Source organism: Zonotrichia leucophrys, chromosome 3 (assembly GCF_028769735.1).
Source record: "Zonotrichia leucophrys gambelii isolate GWCS_2022_RI chromosome 3, RI_Zleu_2.0, whole genome shotgun sequence".
NCBI classification, from domain to species: Eukaryota; Metazoa; Chordata; class Aves; order Passeriformes; family Passerellidae; genus Zonotrichia; species Zonotrichia leucophrys.
Genome location: NC_088172.1, coordinates 86,043,240 through 86,069,361, shown reverse-complemented (window position 1 = coordinate 86,069,361; position 26,122 = coordinate 86,043,240). Strand labels below are relative to the sequence as shown.

The 26,122-nt window shown below is 38.0% G+C and overlaps 1 protein-coding gene across 20 annotated transcripts in view; it reads left to right on the top strand.

Annotated features, from left to right (window-relative positions):
• The window catches only part of ESRRG (estrogen related receptor gamma), a 371,470-nt gene that overhangs the window by 216,923 nt on the left and 128,425 nt on the right, over positions 1–26,122 (top strand). The window contains exon 1 of one of the 20 annotated variants that reach the window (XM_064709134.1): positions 602–625. The exons of the other annotated variants lie outside the window; for them this stretch is intronic. The gene's annotated coding sequence lies outside the window, so the exon portion shown is untranslated. Of the gene's footprint in view, positions 1–601; positions 626–26,122 lie in introns of those variants that run through there. 20 annotated transcript variants of the gene reach the window in all.

Below are 26,122 nucleotides of genomic sequence, written 5' to 3'. Positions count from 1 at the left end.
CCTCTGTCTTTAAGAGAAGCTTTGCTATGAATTCTTTTTCACAGCAAATTCATGGAGGGAAGAAACAATAAAATGTTGATCCGTTACAAGTGCATATGAGCCTCACGCTACCGAGCTCTCTAGAGGAAATCTGTGATTATGCTGGGCCAGTTTGTTCAGTTTTTATCTCTTTTACATCCACTGGCCTTGTATTAAATTGTCATTGTCCTAAAGCACATGAGAGAGAAATGAATTGCATTTCTCGACATGCTGTGACAGTGAAATATTTAGCCTCTCTGTCTCCAATCATACTCATATGTATGTTTGATAGTGCAGGGATGACACCAGCAGTCGCTGCAGCTTGACACTCCACTTATTACCCGTTCTTTTACATTTCGTGTATCGTCCTTTAGGCTCGACTTAGGGACTCATACGTGCACAGCCCTGTCTGTAGCAGCATGTACGTATGCGGTTTGTTTTGTGTATTTGCATTTTGTGTGAAATCTTCTGCCTGTGCACAGCAAGTTTTGTGTTCAAACACGTTTATATCCATGCCTCTGTGTGTGTTCCAGGTGTATAGCGTATTCCTTATGCAGTTTTGGCAATGTACATCTATTGTTGTGTGTTAGCCACAGACACATACACAGTAAGTATATATATATATATGCAGAGCTGTATAACTTCCCTCTGTGCAATTGCTTGTCAAAAAGCAGCTGCCTTTATGTGGTTTTATGTGGGTTTTTTCTTATCCATGAGAAAAGAGCTGGCCAGTATTTACACCTCATTTTGTAGTAGGTTCTCCATGTAATCTAGCAGGTTTTGTATTGTACTCACAGTTTTGCTTTTAAAAGATGCTGTATGTTTTTATAAAATTTTTCTCTTACGAGTAAATGAGAAGTCTAATATTTATTCACATTTCTATAAGTTTTGGCCGTCAAACAGATTTATTTTTTCAGCTAAATAGGTCCTTGGACACAGTTATATTTACATCCAAAGAATATAATTATTTTTAGGGGGAAAGCTTCCTGCATGTGATTGTTGATACACACCATGATGTCCTCAGACAAAAATATAAAACACATATGCGGTTTTAATGCTCCTTAGTCCTCTCCAGAAGTCCTATAGTTGAGGGGTTTTTGTTTTCTTCTTTTGTTATGGTTCTGTTGTCTGGAAGTGAAAATACTATTTTTACTATTTTAACATTAAAGAAAAATGTTAAACTGAATTTGTATACTGCCATTTCAGATGGTACTGCTTAATTATTCTTTAAAGGACTTGGTATTGCTTTTTCAGTAGCACTTTGGAGAGTAGGTTCTATAGGATATTGCCTTTTGACTTCTGTGTCGTATGACACAATTTCTGTATTTTCAGTGTTACAAAAGCTTTAAGTCTCTTGGGTTTGTTTACATAATGCTGGTAATGTTTTTCAATTAATTTGTATTTCCTTCAAATGAAGAAGAGCTTTTCTCTTTGCTGTTCCTTAAGATAACAGGTTTGCATCAAAGGGAATCTTATCTAATTTCCAATTATTTTCCTCTTTTAAGTAGCGTAGCTTTTAAATCAGAATGTCATTACCCATTTCTTCTAAAATTGAAATAAAATTCATTTTTTCACTTGAGCTTCTTATACTTGCTAGAAAAATGTCTATTAGCAGCCTAATGAAAGTTAGAGCAATAGAAGTACTTTTACAGAGTAAAAGACAAGCATATGCTGTTTTTCTGTACCGCTGAATGTCTTATTCTTACCATGGGGCACCAGCCTGAATTTTTATGACATCTAGGTGAAATTTTCTTACTTGGGTCAAAATTATTTACAAGGCAAAGCAAAACAAGCAAAAAAAACACCCACAAAACTTAATATTTTGTGACGCTAATACAGAACCTTAAGTATGAAATTGGAGGTGGATTATCATACACTGTGGTAAGTTAGTATCGTGGGGTGTATGAAATGGAAGGCCTTGTCCTCAGTCTAATCAAGCCGTTTATAATATCCTTGTACAAAATTGTGCACATTTATTTGTATGATAGCCTGCTGAAATATGATTAGTTACCCCTATGCACACAAGAACGGTTGAAATATATCCTTTCATCATACAATGAAAATCATATTCTCTTTTCCTGAGTAAAAACTCTTTGCAGCTTTGAGCTGCTGTCTTTATATGGGAGGGCAGATTCTCTTAAAGGGTTGTATTCTGAAACCAAACTTTAAGATACAGTGGCTAGAGGTTTTTCAAGTTATTACTCTGTAGCTTCGTATAGATGTCTCTTAGCACTCTGTGTGCCTTCATGTTGCTGTAAGTGGAAAAAAACCCCTGCACATCTCCTTTTCATCATTTTGATTGGAACTACATACCATATGTAATGTGTTTTGGCAGCACTTACCTAGCCAAAGAAAACAAATTAATATTAGCCATGCTGAGGGGTGTCAGAAGTATCACAGATGTGTCGATTTAGCTTTGCTCCATCAAACACTCTTCCCTTAAACAACTGGTCAAGCTGTCGCAAAATGTACTGCTGGCTACAGTGAGATTCTAATAGGTGTGATCAGAGACTGATGGCTTTGGCAAGTTAGAATGAGAAGATGATGTGGAGTTGCTGTTGCTTGTTTTGAATGGCCTTGGAAAAAAGCCCTAACTCCAAACAAACAAAACAAGAAACAAAAATTTAAAAACGCTAAAAATTGTATTAAAAAATTTAAAGCCAGCCATATGTGCTTAGACACTCCCTGCCTCCCCAAAGCCAGCTAGATTGGAAACAATTTAAAGTCCTGTAGATGTAGAGATGCTGGTGAGTGAAATGAAAAAGTCACATCTAAAATGAACGGCTAGCTTGTTCCTAAGCATTTCTGAAATTCCTTCCCATATAAAGGTGCCAGGATGGGTGGGGAGGAGGTGACTTGTTTTATTCAGTCCGTTCTTACCTATGATACTGCTATTCTTTCCCCTTTCTGCTCTGTCTCTGGGTTTGCTTCTAGAGCTGTTTTTGGAAGAATTTTTCTGTCTCACACATGAATATTTCTAAGGAAATACAAACCAGGAAAATCTAGTAAAGACAGTAGTTAACTAAAAATGGGAAATAGTACTCTTTTATGTATGCTTTGCAGAGTTCTACTGGCAGTTTGTATAGTTTTCCATATATTGAAAATGTAAGAGAATAAAGTAATTTTCTATGTATTCTTTATTTACTTTAATTTTTTTTCTATTTTTAAATTGGCTCTAGGATTTCGTTCCTGTCTATGTGAAGGATGAATGCCAGTGTCACTTTGTGTTTAAGATGGTATTTTATTGCTTTAGGCGGACTGCAATATACTCGATTGGCAAGTATTAATGCTAAAATAGTTTTCAGAGGGATTAATTTCAACAAGTATGTGAGGCTTTCTCCTGCACAATTATTTTTTCAGGGGGAAAAAACAGGAAAAGCATCAAGTTAAAAAAGGTGCTAAAACTCACCTGCTATCTAAAGTAGATTTAGAGTGCATTTCCAAAGCAAATGCTGATATATTGCTAGCAAAATTATCTTGGAAGAATGGTAAAATTCTTACATCAAAAAGTGGGGCTTTTTTTTTCACTCCTTACCATGATAATGCCCTGTGAATGCAAGTTTTTCTCTGCTGAATTATATTCACTTTGCCAGGGAATACTTTCACTGATGGGAATGTTCTCATGGCAGCCGCCGCCATGGTGGGACAGACGAGATGTTCCGAAGTGGCCACGTCTGCCACCAGCTGCTGCCCTCAGCACTAAAGGGGTGACACTGGGGTGACACTGGGGTGTTGCCGAGGGACATCCAGGGACACCCCTCGCTCTCCTGGCAGGAGCTGCTCGGCCCCAGTTGGTGCTGGGGAATACGAAGGGCACGGAGCGGCCATGGCCACGGCAGGTGGCTGCCATCGGTGTGAGTGACACCTGTCCCATCCATCACCGGCCCGGTGTCACAGATGGAGAAACAACCACGGGCCGCATTAGCCGGCGCTGCACACTTGGCTTAATTCGGCTCATTGTTCTCCCACACATCTCCAGGATGGCTGCTGTGCGCCGGGAGGCCGGGCAGAGGCGCGGGATGGGCTCAGGTGGTGGCACAGGGCTGCCCTTGGTGCTCCATCAGAGCGCTGGGACGGGCTGTCACTGGGAGGGCGCGCTGGGAAGGAGCCTCCGCGCAGGGGCTGCAGCTCCAGCTCCCAAGGAAGGCTGTAATTAATCAAAGAGCCGAAACTCAGGATTTCTCCTGGCGTTCCAGAAGTTTTCATTTAGCGAGCTGAGAGCGCACTGCTAGGTTAATGTTTAACTCTTCAAATGCTGCGCTCATCCTGGAAATACACTGTCACCCTGAGGAGAATGAAGGGGATCCTGTGCCTATTTCCTATGGTAGGTGAAATCTTCAAAGCCATGCATGGCTCTTGTGAAGTAGTTGGTTTCTTATTATTCCTCAGGAGTTAGCACTGAAAATACTGGATCTGAGACACTGAATGAAAAGGAGAGTTACCGAGAGGCTTCTTTGGGGGAGAGTGGGGGATATTTTGTTTTGGTTTTGTGGTGTCTTTTAGTGCCAGGTGAAGGCCTGGACCATGAGAAATCACTGTCTTGTTCCGGACAAAACCAGTACTTAAATGCTTTCAGACACTGTAACCATTTTCCTTTCTTTCTTTCACTTTTTCACCCTTTGCAAATCAGAGACTGTTCGTGGAGGATAGGAGAACAGAATAAACAAAAAAGCAAATAGAATTTTTTTTTCTGCTGGTAAGGCCTGTGTCAGATCTGTTTTGAATGCTTTTGAAACCTATTGCTTCCATGCTCGTTTCCAAGTAGTACCAGATAAATGCCTGTGAAATATTGAGATGGAAGTGATCATTCTTCACAAAATTTTTCTCATTTTTTCCCTCCCTATGTCCTTTTTGCGTTAAGCGTTATGGAGTGACTGTTTTTGTTGTAAGCTAATTCACTGCTGCTGGTTTAGTTATGACTAATGTCAAGCAGAAAACCTGTGTCATGCCAGAAACAGGCTACAGTGTGCTGAAGACACAGCTTATGTTTGATTGTGTGTAAATACAGTTAGTTAGTTGGGTTTATCTGATAGCCTGGCAGAAAGAGAGAGGAGCAGTACAAACTGTTTTCAGTAACTGTGCTGTTCATACACCTGATAAGATTGAGAGTGCTTTTGAACTACTGATATGCTTTGAATAAGAAAAGAATAATCACATCCATTGGCACCGGCTTATCAGGAATGAAGTAAAATGCCAGCACTTTTACATTAGCAAAAGTAAATGTTTTAGACACTTTGGGCCTTTTTTCCATTTAAATTAAATAGCAGGGTGCTTTTGAGTGTGCTGTAATGAATGGAAGGATTTATTACCTTGACAAAATTACAGGTGAATGTGTTGAGAGAGGAGTCCTCGGCAACAATAACAGCTCTTTTGATAAGTGGCTACATCTATTCATGATTTTGGTACAGAAATGCAGCAATTTTATCCTTTCTTGCTTTGTGAAGTGCAGTGGCTAACTTACAATGTGCAGTTCTTCATAGTGTAACATACTTGTGCTGTTTGTAATGTACTGGCAACACATTTAATGTTTGGCAGGTAACATGGCTGCTCATAAAATCATGCTTGATCATTGACTCGTGTGTCCTTTGCCTTCAGTTGCTGTGTGTTTTCATGTTTGAAAAAGAATGTATTTCAGAGTATTTGCTGGGAAGGCAAGGTATGATTCATCATTAACTTACCCCAGCAGGCGCAAAGCATGCTCAGATGCACTGTTATTTTCTCAAAGTTGGCTGATTTGTATTTTTGTACCCTTTTGTTTTTTTTAATTCTAGGTTTTCTTTCACATGCCTACAATTAATTCTGGGATATTCAGATTTGACGAATGATAGTGCAAGAGCATATTTGATTGATTTTGGATTATTATTGATTACTGTCAATGAGATCACTGTGACACTTTGAAATCAATGATATGTGATTAAACCGAAGCTCCACTGTTCTATACATTAGGTAGCAGTCGGGAATTTAGGAACTGAATGTTCACAAGCTATAAATTGAGACAGTGTTTGGATTTGAATAGCCCTTTGTTTGGCATTTATTCACCAAAATATGTTTCTTAGGAAAGTTAGTTTTCCCGAGTGCAAGCTTTCAGTAAAAGAAAGGTCATTGATTTAAGGTTTATTAAATTTTAGCTAAAAACAACTGGCTCCATTTGGGTGTAAAATAATTTAAGTACTTACTGCAGGCAACCTTCATGCTTTAGAGCTGTTGCTCAAAGGTTTCATTCTTCTATGAAGATGTCAACTGTAAATATAAAAATGCATCACTGAAAATGTAATGGTTTAAAGATTCTAACTGAAATAAAAATTCCTGCCTGGGGAAAGCACTATAATCAAAATAAAGTAGTCTTAACTTTTTTTTTTTTTTCTCCTGCGGAGGCTGCACTTGAAAAGAGTGCTTCAAGGCAGCAGGTAGCAAGGTTGGTAGGGAATGCCAATCTTTATTTATTTATTTATATTCTCCCCCACAGATGATAATAGTCTATCTTTGGAATCAGCAATACACTTCAGCCACTAATACAGGCGATCTGAAAGCTGCTGCCACTGCCTCTGAAATGCAGTATCCTGGCATTTAAGTCAACTTTATAATCTGGCAAAAACCCTACTTGGCAATATTAAAATGTAGCTTCTGAAGCACTTTTATTTCTGAAAGCTTTTTATGTCTTTTTGTATCTCTTTAGCATATATTAGATTTCTCAGGAGCAGTGGCCTGGATGTACACTTGATGGATGACGGGGGTGGGAATTCTTCCCCCCTGACCCCCCTGCCTTCCCCCCTCCCCCAATTTTAAAAAAAGGTGTAATACTTGTGCATTAGGTAATGCTGGAACAGGAATACTGCAGATGCAGCTGTTTGACAAAATTAATGTGGGGCTTTTGTACCATTGTTAGGTAAGTTAGGAGAGATTTTCCAAGGGAAGAAGGACAGTCTGCTACAGAGGTCTTGCTTGCATCTGTTTGAAGAAATCTTTAGCTTCTACTGATAGTGGACTGATTCAAGACTAAATGGAAAGAATGCCATTCATTTTAGCAGGTTTTGGAGCAGTCTCTATAATGGATTTTAAAAAAATGAATGATTGTGTAGTATTTTAAAATCAATCAATCAAGAAGTGGAGCCTGTGTCCAAGGACTCACTGCCAGGATGTGACATTTGCACCAGTATAGAGTTGCCTAAGGGAGTGTGACCAGGAAATACTAAGATTACCCCATAATATTTTCTGTGTGAGCTTAAAAGCAGTGTTGGCATTATGCCATATCTTTGGCCTTGGGCTGCCTAAAGAGGAGGTAGAAATCCTTCAGATGGAGATGGTAAGACAAAGTGATACTGACCCCTTTCTTTTTTTTTTGGTTTTACATCTGAATTGCAAGAGAGGTTGAAATACTGGATTTACATAAAGATTGATTTATCTTGGTTTGTTTCTGGTGATGAGTTTGGGATGTAAAGCTGCAATGTGGAATACATATGTCTGCTTGATACATGTCACCTTTTTATATATATGCTGAAACACCCTGGTGTTCCTATGCAGAATTCAGAAATCACCAAGGGTCATTCAGCGTGTCTTTGCCTGTGGGACATAAAATAAATTTTAATGGCTGGAGAATTACCTTGTCTGGCCTCCAACCAACATTTTATTTATGAAAAGGTTTGTGTAGTGTTTAAGAGATATAGGAACTTGGCTTTTGGACAGAAAGCATTTTTCTCTTTATAGAAAGAAATAGGCCAAGGTGGCATAACAGGATAAAGGAGACAGTTTGCTCTCCAAACAATATCTCCAATATTGTTTATGTTTTTTGAGTCATATAAAGAGTACCATGAAGTGGGTCTGAAACTACCATGTACTGCCCTCCATTTTAGAGACTCTTCTAGTGCAAAATTTTGTTGTAGATAACAGAGCCTTCATCTCAGTCTCTGAGTTGGTAAATATGCACATGATTTCTTGTCCCTGATCTCAGTGCACATTTTGCGTCCACCACACCAAAGATTTCTGTTTGCTTTGGTTCACCAAACCAAAGATTTCTGTTTTCATTTGGTTTGCTTCTCTTGAGTTTCTTATTCTCCTTGGCTATAAATGCTTTGTAATTTCAGACTTCTTCCTTTAATCTATTTTGTCTTGGATAAAGCATTCCATTTTCTGTACAAATGAAGCCATAGGTATGACTTTATGGCCTTTTTTTTTTAATGCTTGTGTGTTGATTACTGTTGTGATTAAGAAACAAAACCTGATTTCTACAACAGTAACATCTCTTGAATTTCATGTGAAAATATGTTGAAGGAAGTTCTGGGATTTTTTTTTTTTTTTTGAATCTGCAAAAGCCTGTTCCTGTAAAGGTTCACAAAAGGATGCATTATCAGCATTCAGCACTTCTGTTAGAGCAAAGCCTATTATTTCATTAGGCACAAAGGAAAAGGTGAATTACACCTACACAGCATATATTTATAAAGGTTGTGTCCATGACATTTGTCTCTAAGATTTGCTGTCTGGAGAAGAACTCCTAGAAAAGCTAGGCATGAGGACTAAATGTAAGCATGTGCGCTTGAACATCGCTTTTAAATCTGAACAGTTGGGATTAGTGGAGTAAGGAAGAGGAAGCAGGAATGTCAGGTCTTTCTTGCCTTTTACAGTTTTTGCACAGCAGTTGGGTTTTTGTTTCCACTTTAGTGATAAGTTTTTTGTTGGAGCTGGTGAGGATTGTCTGGGAGCGGCACAAACCACAACCCATCAGCAGGCTGCTAGTCAGCAGCAGGTGTGAACAACATAAAACAGGATAAATGCTGAACCAGAGTGTGCACTAAAAACAGAACCCCTGTCTTGGTTTTACAAGGGCAGTAAGATTAGAAGCAGTCTTGTTGTATTTACTAAACAGTGTTTAGTGGACTATGTAAATGGCTCTGCTCAGCTGCAAAGGAATAAGTGCAAGAATTATTATGCTTTTGAGATTTTTAAAGACACTTTTTCCTCCTTTAAGAGTGCACCTCTGTTACTGTTAAAGGAAGGGGAGAGAGGTAAATGTCAAGGTGTTCCAAGTTAGTGCTGCAAAACTGAAGCAGAGGAATGGGAGGATGGAATGTCAGCATGCACTGTTTAAACTTTCTTAGTCATTGACATAGAGGAGGAGGTAGATTTTACTGCCTTTTGGAAATTACACCTTTACAATTTAGGGTTTAATGTCTGCTTCTTTCTTCTATGCACCTTTCCTTTTAAAAGGCAGCTTTTCCATTCTTTTGTGTTTGCATATTTGGGAGCTGTTAAAACCATGTATTTATTATATCCATTACATTCAACATCAACATCTGCCTTCTTTTATGCTCTGTATTATAAGTATTTTTCTCTTTCCCATTATTCCTGGAACAGATTTGAGAAGAGATTGGAATCTATCAAGCTGCATTTACACTATATACAGTTTCATTTGAAAAATAAGAATACAACAAACGAAAAGCAAAACAAAACAAAAAAAACCAAACAAACCCTCAGCAAAAAAAACTCTAACAAAAATAAAAAATCTCCAGACTCTTAATTCCAAACCCCTCCAGAACCAAAACACTAACCCACAAAAACCACAGCTCATTTTTCCTGAACTGGTAAGCATTTTTGAAAGTTTGCAAACTCAACCTTAGGGAAAATCATCAGATCTGTTTGCAGAGCTCTGAGGAAAATCTGATCCTTTTGAAAATGAACTTCATGGTATTTATATCAAGTCCAGTTTAAGTACAGTTATGTCTTCTTTCCTATGATGTACTTATGGGATTGAGATTGACAATTACTTTTCTCATAGAACAGAATCAAGTTTTTTTTAATAATTCAGTCTTCTTTCATCACCTTAATTGCTTACAAGTTGACAGCTTATAGAGATGTATTTACCCATGTGGGGTTTTGTTGTTTTTTGTTTTACTTTGTTTTTTTGTTAGTTTTGTTTTGTTGTTGTTATTGGGGTTTTTTTGGTTTTTTGTTTGCTTTGGTTTTTTTATTCTGAAATGCTTTTATGAGCCATAGCTGCTTTTGTAGGGTCCAGATCATGTCTTCACAGCCACCTCTGCAACTCCTTTTGCTTCAGGACATCCCTGTACACCTCTTTAGAGAGGTACAGGTCTGATTTTTGAGAGGAAACATTGGGATAGGATGAGAGCTTTGCTCATGCATGTTGACCACAAGGCAATGGCAAGCATTACCCCAGCAGGAATACTGCATTCAGAGCTTAAATCTGAAGAGAATTGAGTAGGTTTGTTTGAGAGCAGAAAATAGTTTAGAATTAATGTATTTTCTAAAATACGTGAAGTAGTCACTTTACCTTATTAATTAGTGGATTTAAATCCATCATTAAAAGCAATAGCTTTAATACCTACTCCATGAAATTATACCAACAACCTTACAAAAATAATGATTTCATTCTTTCTTATTGCATTTCCCTCACACACAGTTAGGTACACAATTTCAGTGCTGAGAATATACATGATTATTTCAACAATGAGTTTGGATAATGAAAACAGAAGGCTTGGGAAATCCTAATTTTCCAATGTATTAATTCATTATCAGTAGTGAAACAAGCTTACCAACATAATAGACATTTTGAATCCAAGAGTGGTTCTGGGATTGCTGCTCCAGTAATGTGTGTGTTACTGTTGTGGCAGCCTGCTGGTGGCTCACAGGTTTATTTTTAAGGAGGGTGTTCCTGCATGTTCAGAGTCCTGTTCATCTGTTGTTGTAGAGAAAACAGCTTATATCATTGTGGTGAAATCATGACTTGTGTGATAGCATTTGTAAAGTGCACTGCTTTTACTGGCTCTCTGTGATGCTATAAACTGGTTACCATAGCTCACAATGCTTTTCTGTAGCTGGTAGTACATAGTTCACCATTTCCAGAATTTGCTGGTCCCAAAATCTGTTGCATAGGTTTATGAGTTTGCATGTATGATCCCTGGGCTTTTTTTCTCTTTTAATTTTTTTTTCTGCTCTCCCTTTTTTTTTTTTTCTTTTTTTTTTTTTTTTTTTTCTCAGAGGTGGTAATATAAAACCTTGAAGTTCAGGTTTTTCAGTTAGGATGCATAAGCATACAGAAGTTGTGCTGCTTATCCAAAGTTTATCCTAAGTGCTTAACCTCTTTGGCCTTAGAATCAGTCTGGGTATCCCATGAAAGCAGTCTGTCCCTTGAGGTTTTCTGTAATTCCAGGCTTCTGCCAGGTCAGAAATAAATAAGAATAGACTTTTTGATAGTGCTGCTATGTCTTCTCCCTAGACCAGATGAAACTAGATGCTGTATTATTATGTTTATTATTATTTGAGTTCCTAATGAGTGTGTTTAAAAATCCCTGAAGAGATAAGTTCTTGTTTGTTTCAGGTTTCCTTTGCCAGTTTGGACCAGTTCTCATTTACCCATGCAGGTTTATTTACAGTCAGTTTCTCTTTCCAGTTATACCAGTATGCTCAGGGGAAGCAGAATATCACACAGGACATGTCTCAACTTAAACTTTTTCTTTTGCCTTCAACATCATGGAATTGCTTATTCTGATTAAAAGAAAAAAAAAACAAACCAAAAAAAAAACCCACCAAAATGATTTTTTGACTCAGTAGTTGAGTGTAATTGCCAGTCAATTCCATACAATGCACCTGGCTAATACTTAATATCTATATTAAGGAATGTAGAGGCCCCGTCATGCTACTGTGTTTGGTGTACAGTGTGTAAATACCTTGGTAATTCCTATTCAAGGACTTTGCTGACTACAAATAAAAAATTCAGAAAAAAGAATGAAAAGAATGAAAGCTGCAGAAAGGGCACAACATACTTTTCTAATGTGGCAAGTACAACCATACTCTGCATGTGTGCATATGTAGTTGCATAAAATCTCTGTGTGTGATGTTGTATCTTCAATTTAAGCATACCAAGAAAGGCTAACAAGGAAGTATGGGCTGTTTTATTGTAGATCAGCAGAAATCTCCTGGGTGTTTGAGGGAGATGGGTGGTTTCATCTGTGTCAGCTCAGAGAAGGTGAAGTTAATGAGGAGGAGGTAGAGGGAAAAGCACTGTGGAAGGAAGACAGACCAGGGAACAGCACAGGCTGCTGGTGTTGACATAGCACAAGGGGTGGTAAAGAGGTTGGAGACACAAATCTGGATAGTGCAGGATTGCACAGAGCATCTGACTGACTGCTTACATTTAATGCTTTTTTGGCAGTATGATTTTTAAAAATGGTCCTTTTAATATGCTGTATCAGTTGCCTGCTGACTTGAAAAAGAAAATGAAGTTAATTGCTTCTGCTTATTTGGACAGCAGTACATTTTGTATAAAAAGGGAATTTCTGTGGTACAGTGATACTGGTGCCAGTCAAACTCTGCCAGATGTGTCACCAGATTTCTTTCTTTTAAATTTATATTCTAGTTCAAAACATGTATTATAATTTTGGTGTCTTCTTCAGTATGTTTTGCCCAGTGTTCCATAGAGGAAAACATCACGTGAAATTGTTAATTTTTGCAGTCAAAGACAGACTTACTGCCTCAGCTTTTGTTTGCATTTTCCCTAGCAGTGTCAAATATTTTGTAATAAACTTAGTAGTTCTATATATTTCTTAAGATAGGTTGAAGACGTTCAGTCAAGAGACATGATAGAAACTGAGGCTTTTCGCTGTAGATATAGTAGGTATTAAGACTTTATCTAAAAGCTGTGACCATGTACTAGAAAACATATAGATTTAGATATAAAAAAATGAAACCAGTTACCTGTGAAATATTTGGAAACAGAAGGAGACTCAAAATTGTTGTGAAGTCATAAGTTTAAGATGTTAAGATTTCAGGCCTGTTTTGTTTTATACAGAGCACTCAGGGGCTTGCTGGAGAACAGAGATGGACTTTTCTCCTTTTAGGGGAGAGAGAGGGGAAATGTGCCTTACACACTCTTAAGTAAATTACATTTTGGTTAAGAAAGCAAGTAAGCATCTGGTCATTTATTGAACTAGTTCCCACAGTATTGTACGTAAAGGCTTTTTCCCCGAGCGCGCTGCTCTCTGCTGCGCTGACGGTAATGTACCTGGAAGGGAGAGGCGGCGCGGCCGAGGCAGGCCGCGTCAGACAGGGCGGGCTGCCATCTGTCCCACCTGCTGCATCCGTGTGTCCATCTGCTTCCTGCAGCAGCTCCAGCACGGCCGCGCTCGGCCTGAGAGGGAGCCAGCGGGAATTATTTAGGTAGCTAGTGTAAATAAAGAGAGGGGGAGAGCGGCGAAGGAGGGGAGCTGTGAGGGGGAGAGAGCGCTCTCTTACTCCTGGATGCTTTGGAATGTGTTAATGCATGAGAGCGTTTGATTTGCATATAGATTTAGATGTATAGATCATTGTGAAGATTACAAGCCAATGAGTTTTATCTAGATTTAGATAGCTCTCAGCCCGGTTTGCACATAAAATATAGCCAGTTTCAGGAGGAGAATCTTTGGGGACTTTAAACCTAAGTGAAACTGATGAAATGTAATGCTTTTAGGTATTAATTTAGCAGAAATAAAATATTTCCTTTAAGGGCTTTCTGTGCCCTTTGTTAACCAAGAATTTATAACTGCTTTGCATAGTCAGTGCTTTATACACTGTGGTTTTGATTTGGTTATAGTTACATTTGTAGTCATCTGTGCTTTATTCTAAGAGGAAAAGCAGTTGACAAATGCTTTTCCTTTTTCTTATTCTCTCATGTTTATCAGGTGAAGATTAAATCCAGTCATCAAACAAATAATTTTCCAGCTGTCAGTGTATATTGTTACTCAGACAAATATATATCTGCTTCTCTGCCTACATAAATATACATAGAACACTTAAATATTTTGAAATATTTTATAATGGAAATTAAAAGAAATGTAAGGAATTATGTAAGAAAGTATAATTTTATAGTTAGAGTGGCCTTAAAAAATAACGAAGTTTATTTTCAAGTTTCTTGCTTGGATTTCAAAATGACCACCAGAAGATTTAGACTATGGTGGATTCTTTATTTCTTAAATTGAATTATCTTTATAAAAGAAAAATCATTAGTGCATTGAGCATAAAAGTTCATCTCCATCCTTCTGGTCTAAGCATTTTAATGATAGTCATGCCATGTCAGATTTTTTTTTTTTAACGTGTGAAACATTAGTCCAGTGCTGTGTTTAAAAAAAAAAAGATTTGGCTTCCTACTTCAGTGTGTTTCCTGATGTCAGATTCCTCTTGCTTTCAAATTTTAAATGTCACACTTCCCTGGGCCAAAGAACAAAACCAGGATCATCTTACGAGGAATCCTTGAAATTGTGGGAGGGTTTTGTGTCATTGTTTTGCCTGGGTTTAGATCTGCAGAAGAAAGGGACACGGCATCTTGAAATCCCAGCAGCCTGGCTACTTCTCTAAGATTTGCATGAAATTCGGCTGCAGCCTTCAAAGGGATTTGAGTGGATTGGATTCTTTAAGGTTAGTCCATGTCAAACCTATTAAGTTCAATTCACATGCAAAACCCTTTTTACGTTTTTTTTTAAGCCAATAAGGCTCTAACTACTATTAAGGAGACATGGTGTACTCGCAGTAGAGCGTCCATGGTAATGGATCACCCCACTGGCACGTGTAACTAACCAGTAATCCACTTTGTCATCTTCCAAATTAAAAGATCCGGTGTCCTGTATCTTCCTCAGATTGAGGAGGTGTTGTTTGCAAAAATGGACATCCTGGAGATGGTTTTAAAGTATCTGAGTCAGTTTGCATCTCCATCTTATATCTAAAATGTGATTTTCCCCCCCCATTAAATGAAGATTAATTTAGCCTTTGAAAGTGACTTCAACTCTATGATTCTTAACTTTCCAGGTCTTTGAGTTCTTACTCTTCCTGTAGAGTTAATCCACTGTTAAATAATTTTAGGAGTATAGTGTATGTGCTGTGGTGAATCAGGAGGCAGTTGCAGGGGGGAAAAATGATGGAAATACTTGTGGCATATAAAAGGATTAGTGGCTTCTTCAGAACTGCAAGAACATAACTTTAAAAAAGAATAGTTAAATTTTAAATTTGAAAGCCAAAAAAGAAATTCTGTGTATCTCATGGACATTTAGGCTGAAGCATCAAAATGCCTTGCCCACCAGCTGTCTGTGAAAGAAGTACCAAATGAACACACTGCCTCAGTTAGATATTATCAGAATAAATTGATGTTTGTAGGAATTTTGGTTAAATAAGAAGCACCCAGCATTCTCTGAGGTTGCCTCTCATCCTGGAGCTTTCTGCCCTCTGTGAGATCTGCAAGATTTGCCCTTCATTCTGTGGATGGCTGTGTGTTGTTATGCTTTGGTTTGAACAAATCAGTTTTTCTAAAATGCTGGCCAGATTCTGTGACCAGGTGAGCTGAATCTTGAAATCAATTGTGTCTTTACAGCATGGAGTCAAATTCATTTGCTTCCACAGTGCCTGCACTGCCAGCTGGATTGTCAGTGATCTGGCAGGATGCTGGATTCAAAGGCCTGATAACCACTCTGACTGAATTTTGTTCTGTTTAAAAGGTTTAAGTGAGGGGAAAGTAGTGTCTTCTCCCTGTACTTTCTCTTGGCACAGTTTGAATGTCACATTGCGTGCTCAAAGAAAGCACTGCTTTCAGTTTAGATCAAAAATAGCTGATTTTTATGTACTGGTTGAGAACAGGGTATCTTCCATTGACTTAGGGTTCCTGGTGCTCCAAGTCTTTTAAAAATATAGTTCTGTTAAACACTGCAAATAAGCATTTTTTCCTGTTCTATATCTCAAGGACACATATTTCAAGTGTAGAATGTGGGGTTTTTTTCTATCAGAAGGTGAAGAAGCTGCTTCTTAATGAAACAATAACTTTTGGGACTATATGCTGAAAAGCTTGCCTGCCCAAGTCACTTGATATAGACGGTTCATTTCCTGGCAAAGTACTTAAAGGAAGGGGTTAAAGGATAATAAACTCTTTCCAGCTGGCCAGGTTCACTTGCATGTTGTGAAACAAATATTTAGATTTTCCCAGTTCAGAAAAGAATAAATTTTAACAAGTACTATAATTAATTGTCTTGTGTTGGCTTTTTCCCCCCATTTTTGCTGGGTTTTGTTTGCTTGGAGTTTTCATCGGTTTGAAGACCTAAAGTCGTTCTGACCTATGTTCAGAATGCTTTCTTGTGTTTCATGACCTTTGAGAGTATTTTTTTTTAAAAGTACCTAAACCAGGAATGTTTCAGCAGGTAAAAGATTACATGCAAGATATGGAATTCTGTATTTGCCTGTAAATTCATAATTTTTCATCTAAACATTCTTTACTGACAGCTCACAAGTCATTCAGAGTTGTACAGAGCTTCCATCTTTTAATATTGAGGCCTTGTAGTATTAATATGCCTATTTACAGCATTATTAATTATGTAGCAATTCTTAGCATTTATGTTGCTATTTGATTGCATTCCATAAATGCTGCTGTTATCCTGCTTGTGAGTGAGTCATGTTGTTATATGCATTTTTCACATGTTGGTATTTGGGGAGGTGAAGTCAGTATTTTGCTGAGGGAATAAAGGGTGAGAAGTCCCTTTATTCCCTCAAGTCCCTGTCTTGATGCCTGAATTCTCTCGTCCTTGGCACTCAGAACTTTGTTGCAGAGGATATTGTAGATATCTCATTGGAGAGTATAATCATGTTGTAAGGATTACATATCTGTTGTCTTGGTGGAGTGATTCTTTCAGCAAAAGGATGATTTACCATCATACTTCTTCAGTGTTGGAATAATGACAAAAATCCTACATTGATATTACTAACTTTTGCTAAAAATAACACATCTGGCTAATTTAAATTTAAATTTTAAACAACTTTAGTTTCTATTAACATAAAGAGAGGTTGTTATCCTTGTTCTTGTTTATACTTGTTGGCAGTCCCTGAATGAAGGTAGATCTGGGAGAGCAGGGCAGAGGGAGAAAGGTTAAATGGCAGAGGAGTTGAATTGCTTTAGTGACAGATTGTCTCCAGAAAGGCATTGAGTTGTTTTAAGGATTAGTTTGGGAAAACTTGAGTTGAATGCACTTCTCTTCTGTGCATATATTGCATTCCTAATGCTGCCAGTCACTTATTTTTCATAAAAAACAAAATTTACTTTCCAGAATGAGATTAGAGAGCACTGGGGAAATGTTAAAAAGCCAAGTGAAGAATCATGTCATCAGCTGCAACACTGGTTGGACTATTACCTGTGCTATTTTATTGTGAGATTCTTAAAACACTGGAGCAGATTATTAAAACAGTATATGTTTTACTCTTACATTATGATAATAATAACACCAGAGAAATGTTGCAGAAGTTATTCTCAGTGATCTAAGGGGAAAAATGTCATTTCTCAGTCAGACCCTTACCAAGTTCTTTATGAATGTCTGTGTGTTCCCAGAGGAGATCTGGCATTGCTGGCAGGTAGTTCTTACAGGGAGAGTCTGCATCCTATCAGCAGGTCTGAGGTGTTTTGTGCTGGAGAAGCCGCGCCATATGAGCTGGGAGCGCGGGCGGCTGTGCGCGCAGTCCCTCTCCGGAAAAAACGCGCTCAATCTGTTTCAGACGAGTTCCCTGAAAGATGGGTTAAATCAACTGATTGAGCTGATTTTCTCTCTTGAGGTGATATTTTATTTATATGATAAAATGCTTGGAAAGTGATTAATTTGTCAGGGGAACATCTTGTTACTGTAAATTTGCCGAATGTGTAATAAAATTGCCATAACACAGATGGGAAAATGAAGATCTTTTAAAATGAAATAACTGAGCAGTCTGCCTACATTTTCAGCACTTAAAATTAACTTGGTTAAATTTCTTTGTCATTTTTACCCCTGGAAAAATGCAGGCTGGGGAAGATTAGTGGCAAATGAGTGGTGTGTTTGTGTGTGGTGCAGGTGGAGGATACAGGAACAGGCTCTGTAGTTTTCCTTCTGCATCGCAAGGATCTGATAGATTTATGGAACTTCTGCCACAGACTGAGTGAATTTTAAAAAATTAAAATATACAGGATACTCCTTCCCAGCAGCAGAGAGTTTAAGAATAGGGGACCTTTGTGGGCACAAACCTGAAGTCATTAAGATGTATATAAAATAGTGCTTTTGTGCCACTTTGTGCAGGATTGCTTTCGAATGAGAGCTAAATAGTGTAATACCCTTCTTAAGTCTCTTCATTGCAGTCTCATATTATAGGGAATATAACTCAGATTATCTAGGGGTATACTTGAAAAGGAAAAGGAAGGAATACATTCCCTGGGCCTGCATTGCAGTGTGTAACAAGTGAAAATAGCATTAGTGAAGGAACAGTGCCTTTTATTCGTACATTTTACTACTGCCTGTCCATTTGTCCACCAGAATGAGCCACTTATCATGCTTCCATGTTTTTCCCTTACAACATAAAGAATTATGAGAGAAAAATTCAATTTTTTGTGTCCTTGTATGACAGCTGGAGTGGATACTGTGGTCATTTGGATTAAAAACATATCCATCAACCACAAGCTGACAGGTTATTATTATGTCTTCTTTGAATATATGAATTTTATCCCTACATGTTGGAAGTGTAAGAATGGGAACTTTTTATATAAATAATTATCCTGGTAGTGATGTACTGCATATGGTTGCCATATTTTTTCACTTTTACAGCATTCTTGGCCTTATCACCCATAACATAAATCTCAGGCTCTCATATTTAATGCAACCTGTAGGATAACCATGCCTGTATAATGTACAGTCAGCCAATCCCACATCATCATTTGGCTATCATTATTTGTTGTCCTATGACGGATGTTTCAGTTGATGTCCCGTTTTGGATTTTACAGAATGATGCAGCCATCCAGGGATAGATGAGAGTGGCCTCTTTTAGGTGTTCATGCTGATCTCCATGAGCACCCTCAGTTTATTAAGCTTCCAACTATAGGCAGTTAAAGTCTTGAGTATATTGGTGTTATCTTGGTTGCTCATAATTTATTTTTCAGAACACCAGGCTATTCATTCCATGAGGCAATAGTAATACAGAGATTTACTGTTAGAGCCTCTACTGTGTTAAGAACTGGGGAAGAAGTGAAGCAGATTTGGTGGATGTTCTAAGCAAATGCTTAGTGAAATGGTTCTTGTTCCAGATCTTGGTTCCATCATGGGAAAAAAATCTGATTCCCAATCTGGTAAAATCATCATTTAATGCCATCCTGTTAACTGATCAAGGCTGGTCCTTGGTTTGATGAGCATCCTGAACTTGAGCTGAAACTGGTGAGGCACAAAACTTCTCTGGATGAGATGCATTCTGTTTGAATTTGCCGGTGGAGTGTCACAGTAAATATGTGGCACAGGCCACAGGCTTTTCTTCAGGCCAGTCGTCCTTTCACTGCTTACCCAAGGACAGTCCGCTTAAACAGAACTTTTAGCTTTACTAGAAATAAATATTTGATCTAGACCTAATACTGGTGAAATAACTGAAGCAAATATGTCATTAAAATACAGCTGAGGTTTGCAGCATGCAATGTGGAGTAATTAATGCTGATCTGTTCAGGTAAAGCTTTTCTTGGACAAGCCTCTGACAGACATTTTCCAGAAGAGATGGCCACAGGTGAAGCATGTAGTGATTGCAGTGTATTGATACCGGTGCTTTATAATTGCAAGTAGCAATATCCCTGTTGAACATGTTATAATTGAGCAGGTACATATTTGTTACTTTAGATGATTTTCCTGGAATATGCCGAATTTCTTTCTTCTCTTTGTGACTCCCACCAAAGAAAAGGCAAAAATTAAGAGAGTGAAAACAATATCAGGGCTTTGTGAGAAGCTTATCCTGGAAACTTCTGGAGTCATGCAAACATTTTAAAAGTGAAAGCCTTTGCTTCCTGACCTTTGCTGCAGATACCAGAGGCAAATCTCTGACATGTAAACCCAGTGGCATAGATAGCTTTGAATTGCACACAGTAATATGTGAAGAACAGGGAACTGTGAAAAGCCAAAGGTTTATTTATTTATTTGTAAAAATCTGTAATCACACATTAAAATCCAAGATAGACTAGAAAAGACTTAAACAGTATAGGTTTTGCTTCTATAAATTCTCTGATTTATCTCAATGTGTGATGAATTTGGTCATCAGTACCACACCCAAGTAACAATCTCAGCCATTTGTTCAATCTGTTTCTATTTCCAGTGCTTCCAGAGTCAAGATAGTTCAACAAAGAATAAGTAGAGTTCAATGGAAGAGGTTTTTTTTTTTCTTCTTAGAGTTTTCACTTAAAACTGTTACAGGGCTTCATGGTGTAGAAATAGAAATGTTGTGTGTTAACAGAGTTCATATCACTCCAGTGCTTTAGTTCAAGTAAATAAATAGGCTGCTGTGCTCTCCAAGTCCTTGCATGTCAGTGTGGTTTTCTTTGAGTGCAGTAGGTTATGGTAATCCACTTGCATCTTGTGTATCAAGAGTATCAGGACCTTAGACCCTCTGAAATCACAGGCTGGGTTAGGGAATAACACCATTAGCTGGTATAAATTTGCAGAGCTTCAGAATTGCTGGGTCTGTTCCCCTGTACCCAAGGTTTTGACCCACAATGAACGGCAGATGTGCTGTATTTGGAACAAATTTGATTTTGTTTTTCTGGCTACTATTCCCATTAAAATAACAAACCCAGCACTGTTATAAGATTACCCAGACAATTTAAGCACTTTGAGAATCGAGCAGAGAGGAGGAGTCTTCTTCAGAATTCATGCTCATCTTTAGAACTGACGTCTCTGTTCATGGCTGTTTCACAGCAGTGAAAAATTTGTTTAGGCAAAGAATAGTGGATTTTTTTAATGCATTCCTCTTTCATGTAATGAAAACTAGTACTCCCTTTCGCATTTTGTAGAAAAAAAGATATTCTGATAAATTGTATTTGAGAAGTATCTGATAAATACTTTATCAAAGTATTTATTTTCCTAGTATTGTCTGCCTGTTTCATTTCAAATCCTTAAAAGACTCCCCACCCAACCATAAAACCTTGGGCTATTCACAACTATGCATTGCTCACACATTACCCTGTGTGCTGGCTAGTTCTGTTCTTGCCATAGGCTTTATATTTGGAAAGGCTTCACACGAAGAAATTTGGATTAATTTAACAGAAAAATAAACATTTTAAATTAGGAGTAAGAGGAAATTTAATTAAGTTTTCCATTTAGGAATAAAACCCCTTATATATTTCAAAACAACAAAGGTCCCATTTTGAAGGTGGAAGGTAAGTTCCCTTCTCAGACATAAATATTCAGACTTCCAAAGCGTGTTTTAATCAAAGACATAGAAAACAAACAAAATGTACTGGATTGGAACTCTCCCAAACCATGACAGGTTTCCTGTGCCCTGATGTTGTTCTGTTGAGCAGTTTTAGACAACTCTTCACCTTTCTGTGTTTTGTTTTGTACATCTGTAGGAGTGAGATAGGGGTACTCTCTGGAAACATATTAAAATTAGTAAGCTACAGATCATTATTAATAAATGGTACCATAGCATTATGATTAGAAATATCTGCCTAGGTCCTTTTCCTTGCTTGTATATTGATTTCAAGTGATCTGGTCAGAGAGCTCTGTGTGGGAACCAGGAAAGCTGAGTCCACCCCAGACCCAGTAGCTGAGGGACTCCCTGTCTGAGAGCACTCAGCCACAGAAAAGGCCTGGTCCCCTATTTCGTTTTCAAGTCCTGCAAAAGTGATTGGGATTTTTGTCATCCTAACATAGCTAAAAGTAAGACTGTGGCACTTTAGAGACTGTTTTAAACCACTTTAATTTTTTTTTTTACCTTTCAGGTTTCCTACAGATATTTTCATCTCATAATTTGAAAGGAATGTTTTCTCCCTCGTAGAATCTTACATCTCACTCCTTTTAGTTTCTTTATCAAAAATACAGTTTCAGGCTTTCAATATGAGACCGTGACAAAGTGATTTTATAGCCAGTACTGAAAGTGACTAAACTTGACAACAATTGTATTTTATGACAACCACTGCTTTCATGTCCACAACCTACTTTCCCATCATCAGCCGTGATTTTTTTCCCCCCCTTTTTTTCTCTCCCCTCCTCCCCCCATGACTTTTTTTAAATCTGAGCAATTCTGTATCTCTGTGCTGACTGAAAACAAATCCTTTTACCAGGAGTGCATTTTAATGGCAGCATGCTTCACTTAAGTCACCAGAACCTAAACTGTATAATATTCAATTTTTTATCAACCCAGGACCAAAGCTTTTTCTTGAGAGCGATGTTCATAAGAGTAGTGGAAGAATTAGTATTACAGAACTAAACCAGATTAGGAGGGAATGTGAATTAGATTTGGTAACAGATGGTGCCGTGGAAATTAAAGGTGCTTTGCGAATGGAAGCGACAGCAGCTTGCCTCTTTTCCTCTCCTGTCTCTCTCTTTCATGCGCTTGATAGACGGGTATAAATCACAACAATCCCGTCTTGACAGCCAATTTCGAGAATTTGATCTGGTTAAAGACATGGCTTTCCTGCTCCACTCACTGAAACTGGCTGCTATTTTATTTTTATACAGCGCCTTGTCATATTTAGGAAAGTGGAATCACCTGCCTCTCTTTAATGAAATTTTCTTTAATTACAGTTTTAGCTCTTTAGTGTTAATTACTTTTCCATTCAGCCTGAATTCTCGGGCTGTCTCTTAGGGATGTATTTCTCTCCCCCACCCTACCTCCTTGCGCTATTCACGCATATGCTTTCATTTTTCTAAAGATGCTTTTCATTGTTGGAAGTTGTTGTCAGATCCATTGTAATTAGATCCTAATTATCAAAATCATCATTATTGTGTAGGAAGAGGAAGCATTGCAAACAACTGTTAAAGTTATAGGATCTTGTTTGACAGAGCAGGAACCTTTCAGGATATACTTGAATAATGAGCATAGAAAAAGCCCTGCTGAAAACTCTGGGAAACAAAAAGATCTGGAGAGCAAACTCTGTCCTTGGAAGGAAAATGTACCCAGGTTATCTCTCCATATCAATTCCTCCTAGTCTAATCCCATATTTTTTCAGAAAAGATCAGAATAAAATTACCCTGTTTCAGTTTGCTTATGTAAATGTTCAACTTTCTCCTCTCATTCAGGTTCCAGATACAAAAATCACTTTCTTGATGTGTGTCAGGATTGACTTATGGTTGCCTTACTACAATTACTTTTTTGTGTATAAGGCAGCAAGTGTAAGTGAAGGGACTGCTGCTGTGATGCATGGAGATGTGGAAATGCTGCTGCCATACACTAAAAGTCCTCAGAGTGAAAGAGAAAAATAATGGACTGTATCTAAAAGAAAAAAAAAATAAAACCCTCTCAAACTAGGAGAAGATTCGTAGAGCTGGCAACTAACAGTTGGTAGAAATAAAGCTTCCTACTGGCAGTCAAATCAAATGTAGTAACAACTCAACGACACCCTGCTGCTTGCTGACAGCGTGGTGTAACACACTGGGACAAACATTCACTTAAACACTGATTGCAGGAAAGCGTCATCCCCCCTCGCCAAGCGGCGTTCTGGTTCGTGTGCGAGCGCACACGTGTGTGCAGGGCTGTGCAAATCCAGGCCGTGTGGCGGGGAGGGCAGCGCGGCCTGGGCGCCGGCTGGCTGAGGGGGTGGGACCAGGATCTCTGGCTCTCTAAGTTCTCGTCCTCCGTCTTCTAAGGCGCTCACTCGCTGCTACTATTTCTGGTGCGTTCTCTCTAATCGGTTCTCCAATTTAACAGAGCCTGGCGTGCAAATTATAATTCTTGTGCTGTAAATCTGCAGAAAATCGGTGAGGGAGCTGGGTGGGGAGACAGGTACACGGTGTGCACACACCTACACTCTGCCTTTCAGCCATGGAACAAAACTGCTGCCAGAAACTGTAAAAAATGCCATGATGCAAACTTTGACTCTCTCTTGAGACTGAAGGCATTTTTTTGTCTTCTTTTTCCTTTTGGAAAGTGATGAATGACAGCTGTGTCTCTCTGATCTGTAGTACTAGCTTTCTGACTGGTGCAAGTAAGTGCTTTTGATGCTGTAATCATTTCAAAATAATCCCTCTTTAGAAAGCCTGTTATGTTCTTGAATGAATCTTTACTTACTTTTGTAGTTTTTTATTTTTATCTCTTGAAGTAGCTGAATGTAGCATTTAATTTTCTTTTGCTCATTCAGCTGATTTCCCTTAATAAAAAGAATCCTCACAATTAATAGCTGACTCCTTCACACTTTACCATGTCCTATGGGAGCTGGAGACATCAGGTGGATTCCACCTGATACCGCTGAAATACAACCACACACAGAATGATGCTCCATCACAGAAAAGCACTTCTTAAACAGAGTTTTTGCTGTCTTACAGCATGTGACATGAATTGTTGGTCTGCATTTGGACTAATAAAATCTTACTCTTCCTGATCAGTTTACTGATTTACATATGATGAGGCTTGGCCGTCATTGTCACATGACAGTCTTTTTGATTGGAACTTTTTGGGCATGGGAATTCTCCTTGTGTGAATTGGTGCAGATCTCAACTCTCCTTGTGCTACAGAGCTGGCTCTTTTCAGGAATGTTTAGTACTGTAACAACCACAATAAAAAAGTATATATAGAATATTAGGCTAAAAGTCAGTAAATGAGAGATGATGAGTCTGAGGTATTACAGTGGTAGGATTGTAGCTTCAAACAGCAGCCATGTTCTAGCTGTAAAAATGTTAAAGGCACAGGAAAAAAATGTTAGAGATGCACTGAAAACAAAGTAGGTATATGAAGTATTCCCCAAGGTTTATGTTCTATCAGGACCATAATATATACACAAAACCCAGTAGATTTCCTCTGTGTTTAACTTTGAGGCATTATAGAATGATTTTGTTTTGAAGTGCTATCTCCCTGTGTTGCTTTCTCTTCAATATTTTCCTCTTTTTGTTTTAACGTACTTGAAAACTATATCACTAAGGCATACTGAAAAAGGTATCTTTTCCTACTTAAGACATGAGATCCATGTATGTAGGCAAATATTTTCTGCAGGAAACTTTTTTTGGTGATGGCCTGCCTAGTAGCAGTACGTAACAGCTAATAGGACATTTTCTGCATAAAGCACATGCAAAAATTAAGGTCAGTAGTGCAGTTTCTATATGTGTTTTTATCTTTTGCCTTTCAGTTATAGGTTTTGTTTGTTTGTTTCTGTCAGTGTGTTGCAGTGACATGTATTGGGTACAGTGGACAACTGTGCCACTGAGAGCTGGCACCTTTTCAGATGTCTGGTGTTTTGGCTCTTGGCTCAGAGGTGTGAGGTCTTGAGTATTATTCCTCATTTTTATTCCTAAAAGAGTATACCTGATGTAAAGAATAATAATTTTTCAGTTTGAAAAGATTTAAATTATGTTGCCTCTAAGTGCTTCAGCTTTTAATTTCAGAAGAGTTATGTTATAGTCTGTCAAACCATAGGATCTGTATGCTGCAGAGCCTGTGCGTGTCTGAGGATACATTTAATTAAACCAGCATTAGTGCATCTATACAGACTTATTAAAACACTTAGTTTGTCTCAATAATATTGATTAAATAGCAGTAGTTTGTTTAATCTAAGTGTATTTTTGCTATTACTACATTACTTCCAAGTAATCAGGGTAATAGTCATCATCAGTGAAATATCACGTTAGTTATGAAGTAATGCCATAAGAATTGATTTAGACTTGGCAGGAAAGGAAGGCTTTCTGTCATATAGTGCCAAAGCCTGATTTGGACTATTAGAATGAGAGTTTTACACATAATTTCTGTTCATATAAACAGGGTGTGTTTTATAGGCTTATAGGTTATTCCATACTCCAAGTATCCATTATATCAAGGAACACCTCAGACAGTTAATTATGCAAAACATCATGTAAGTAATTACACAGTATTATTATGCATTTAACAGTTTTATTGATTTGCCAGTTGCTCACTTACAGTATTTAGAGCTATAAACAAGAGATGCTCACCCTCAGTTGAAATAGATCCAAGGAAATGAGCTAAAGATAAATGACACTAGTATGCATTGTTGCATCAGATGTAATCCTTAAACGTAGGAGCTGTCAACAGTGATAATTTGCAACACATTGGGGTATCTCAGGATCATTTCCTTCTTGTTAACAAAGTTTATCAACCAGGAAGCATGGGGAATCAACTTGAAATAGAATGGGAGGCAATAATGAATATTTATATATGG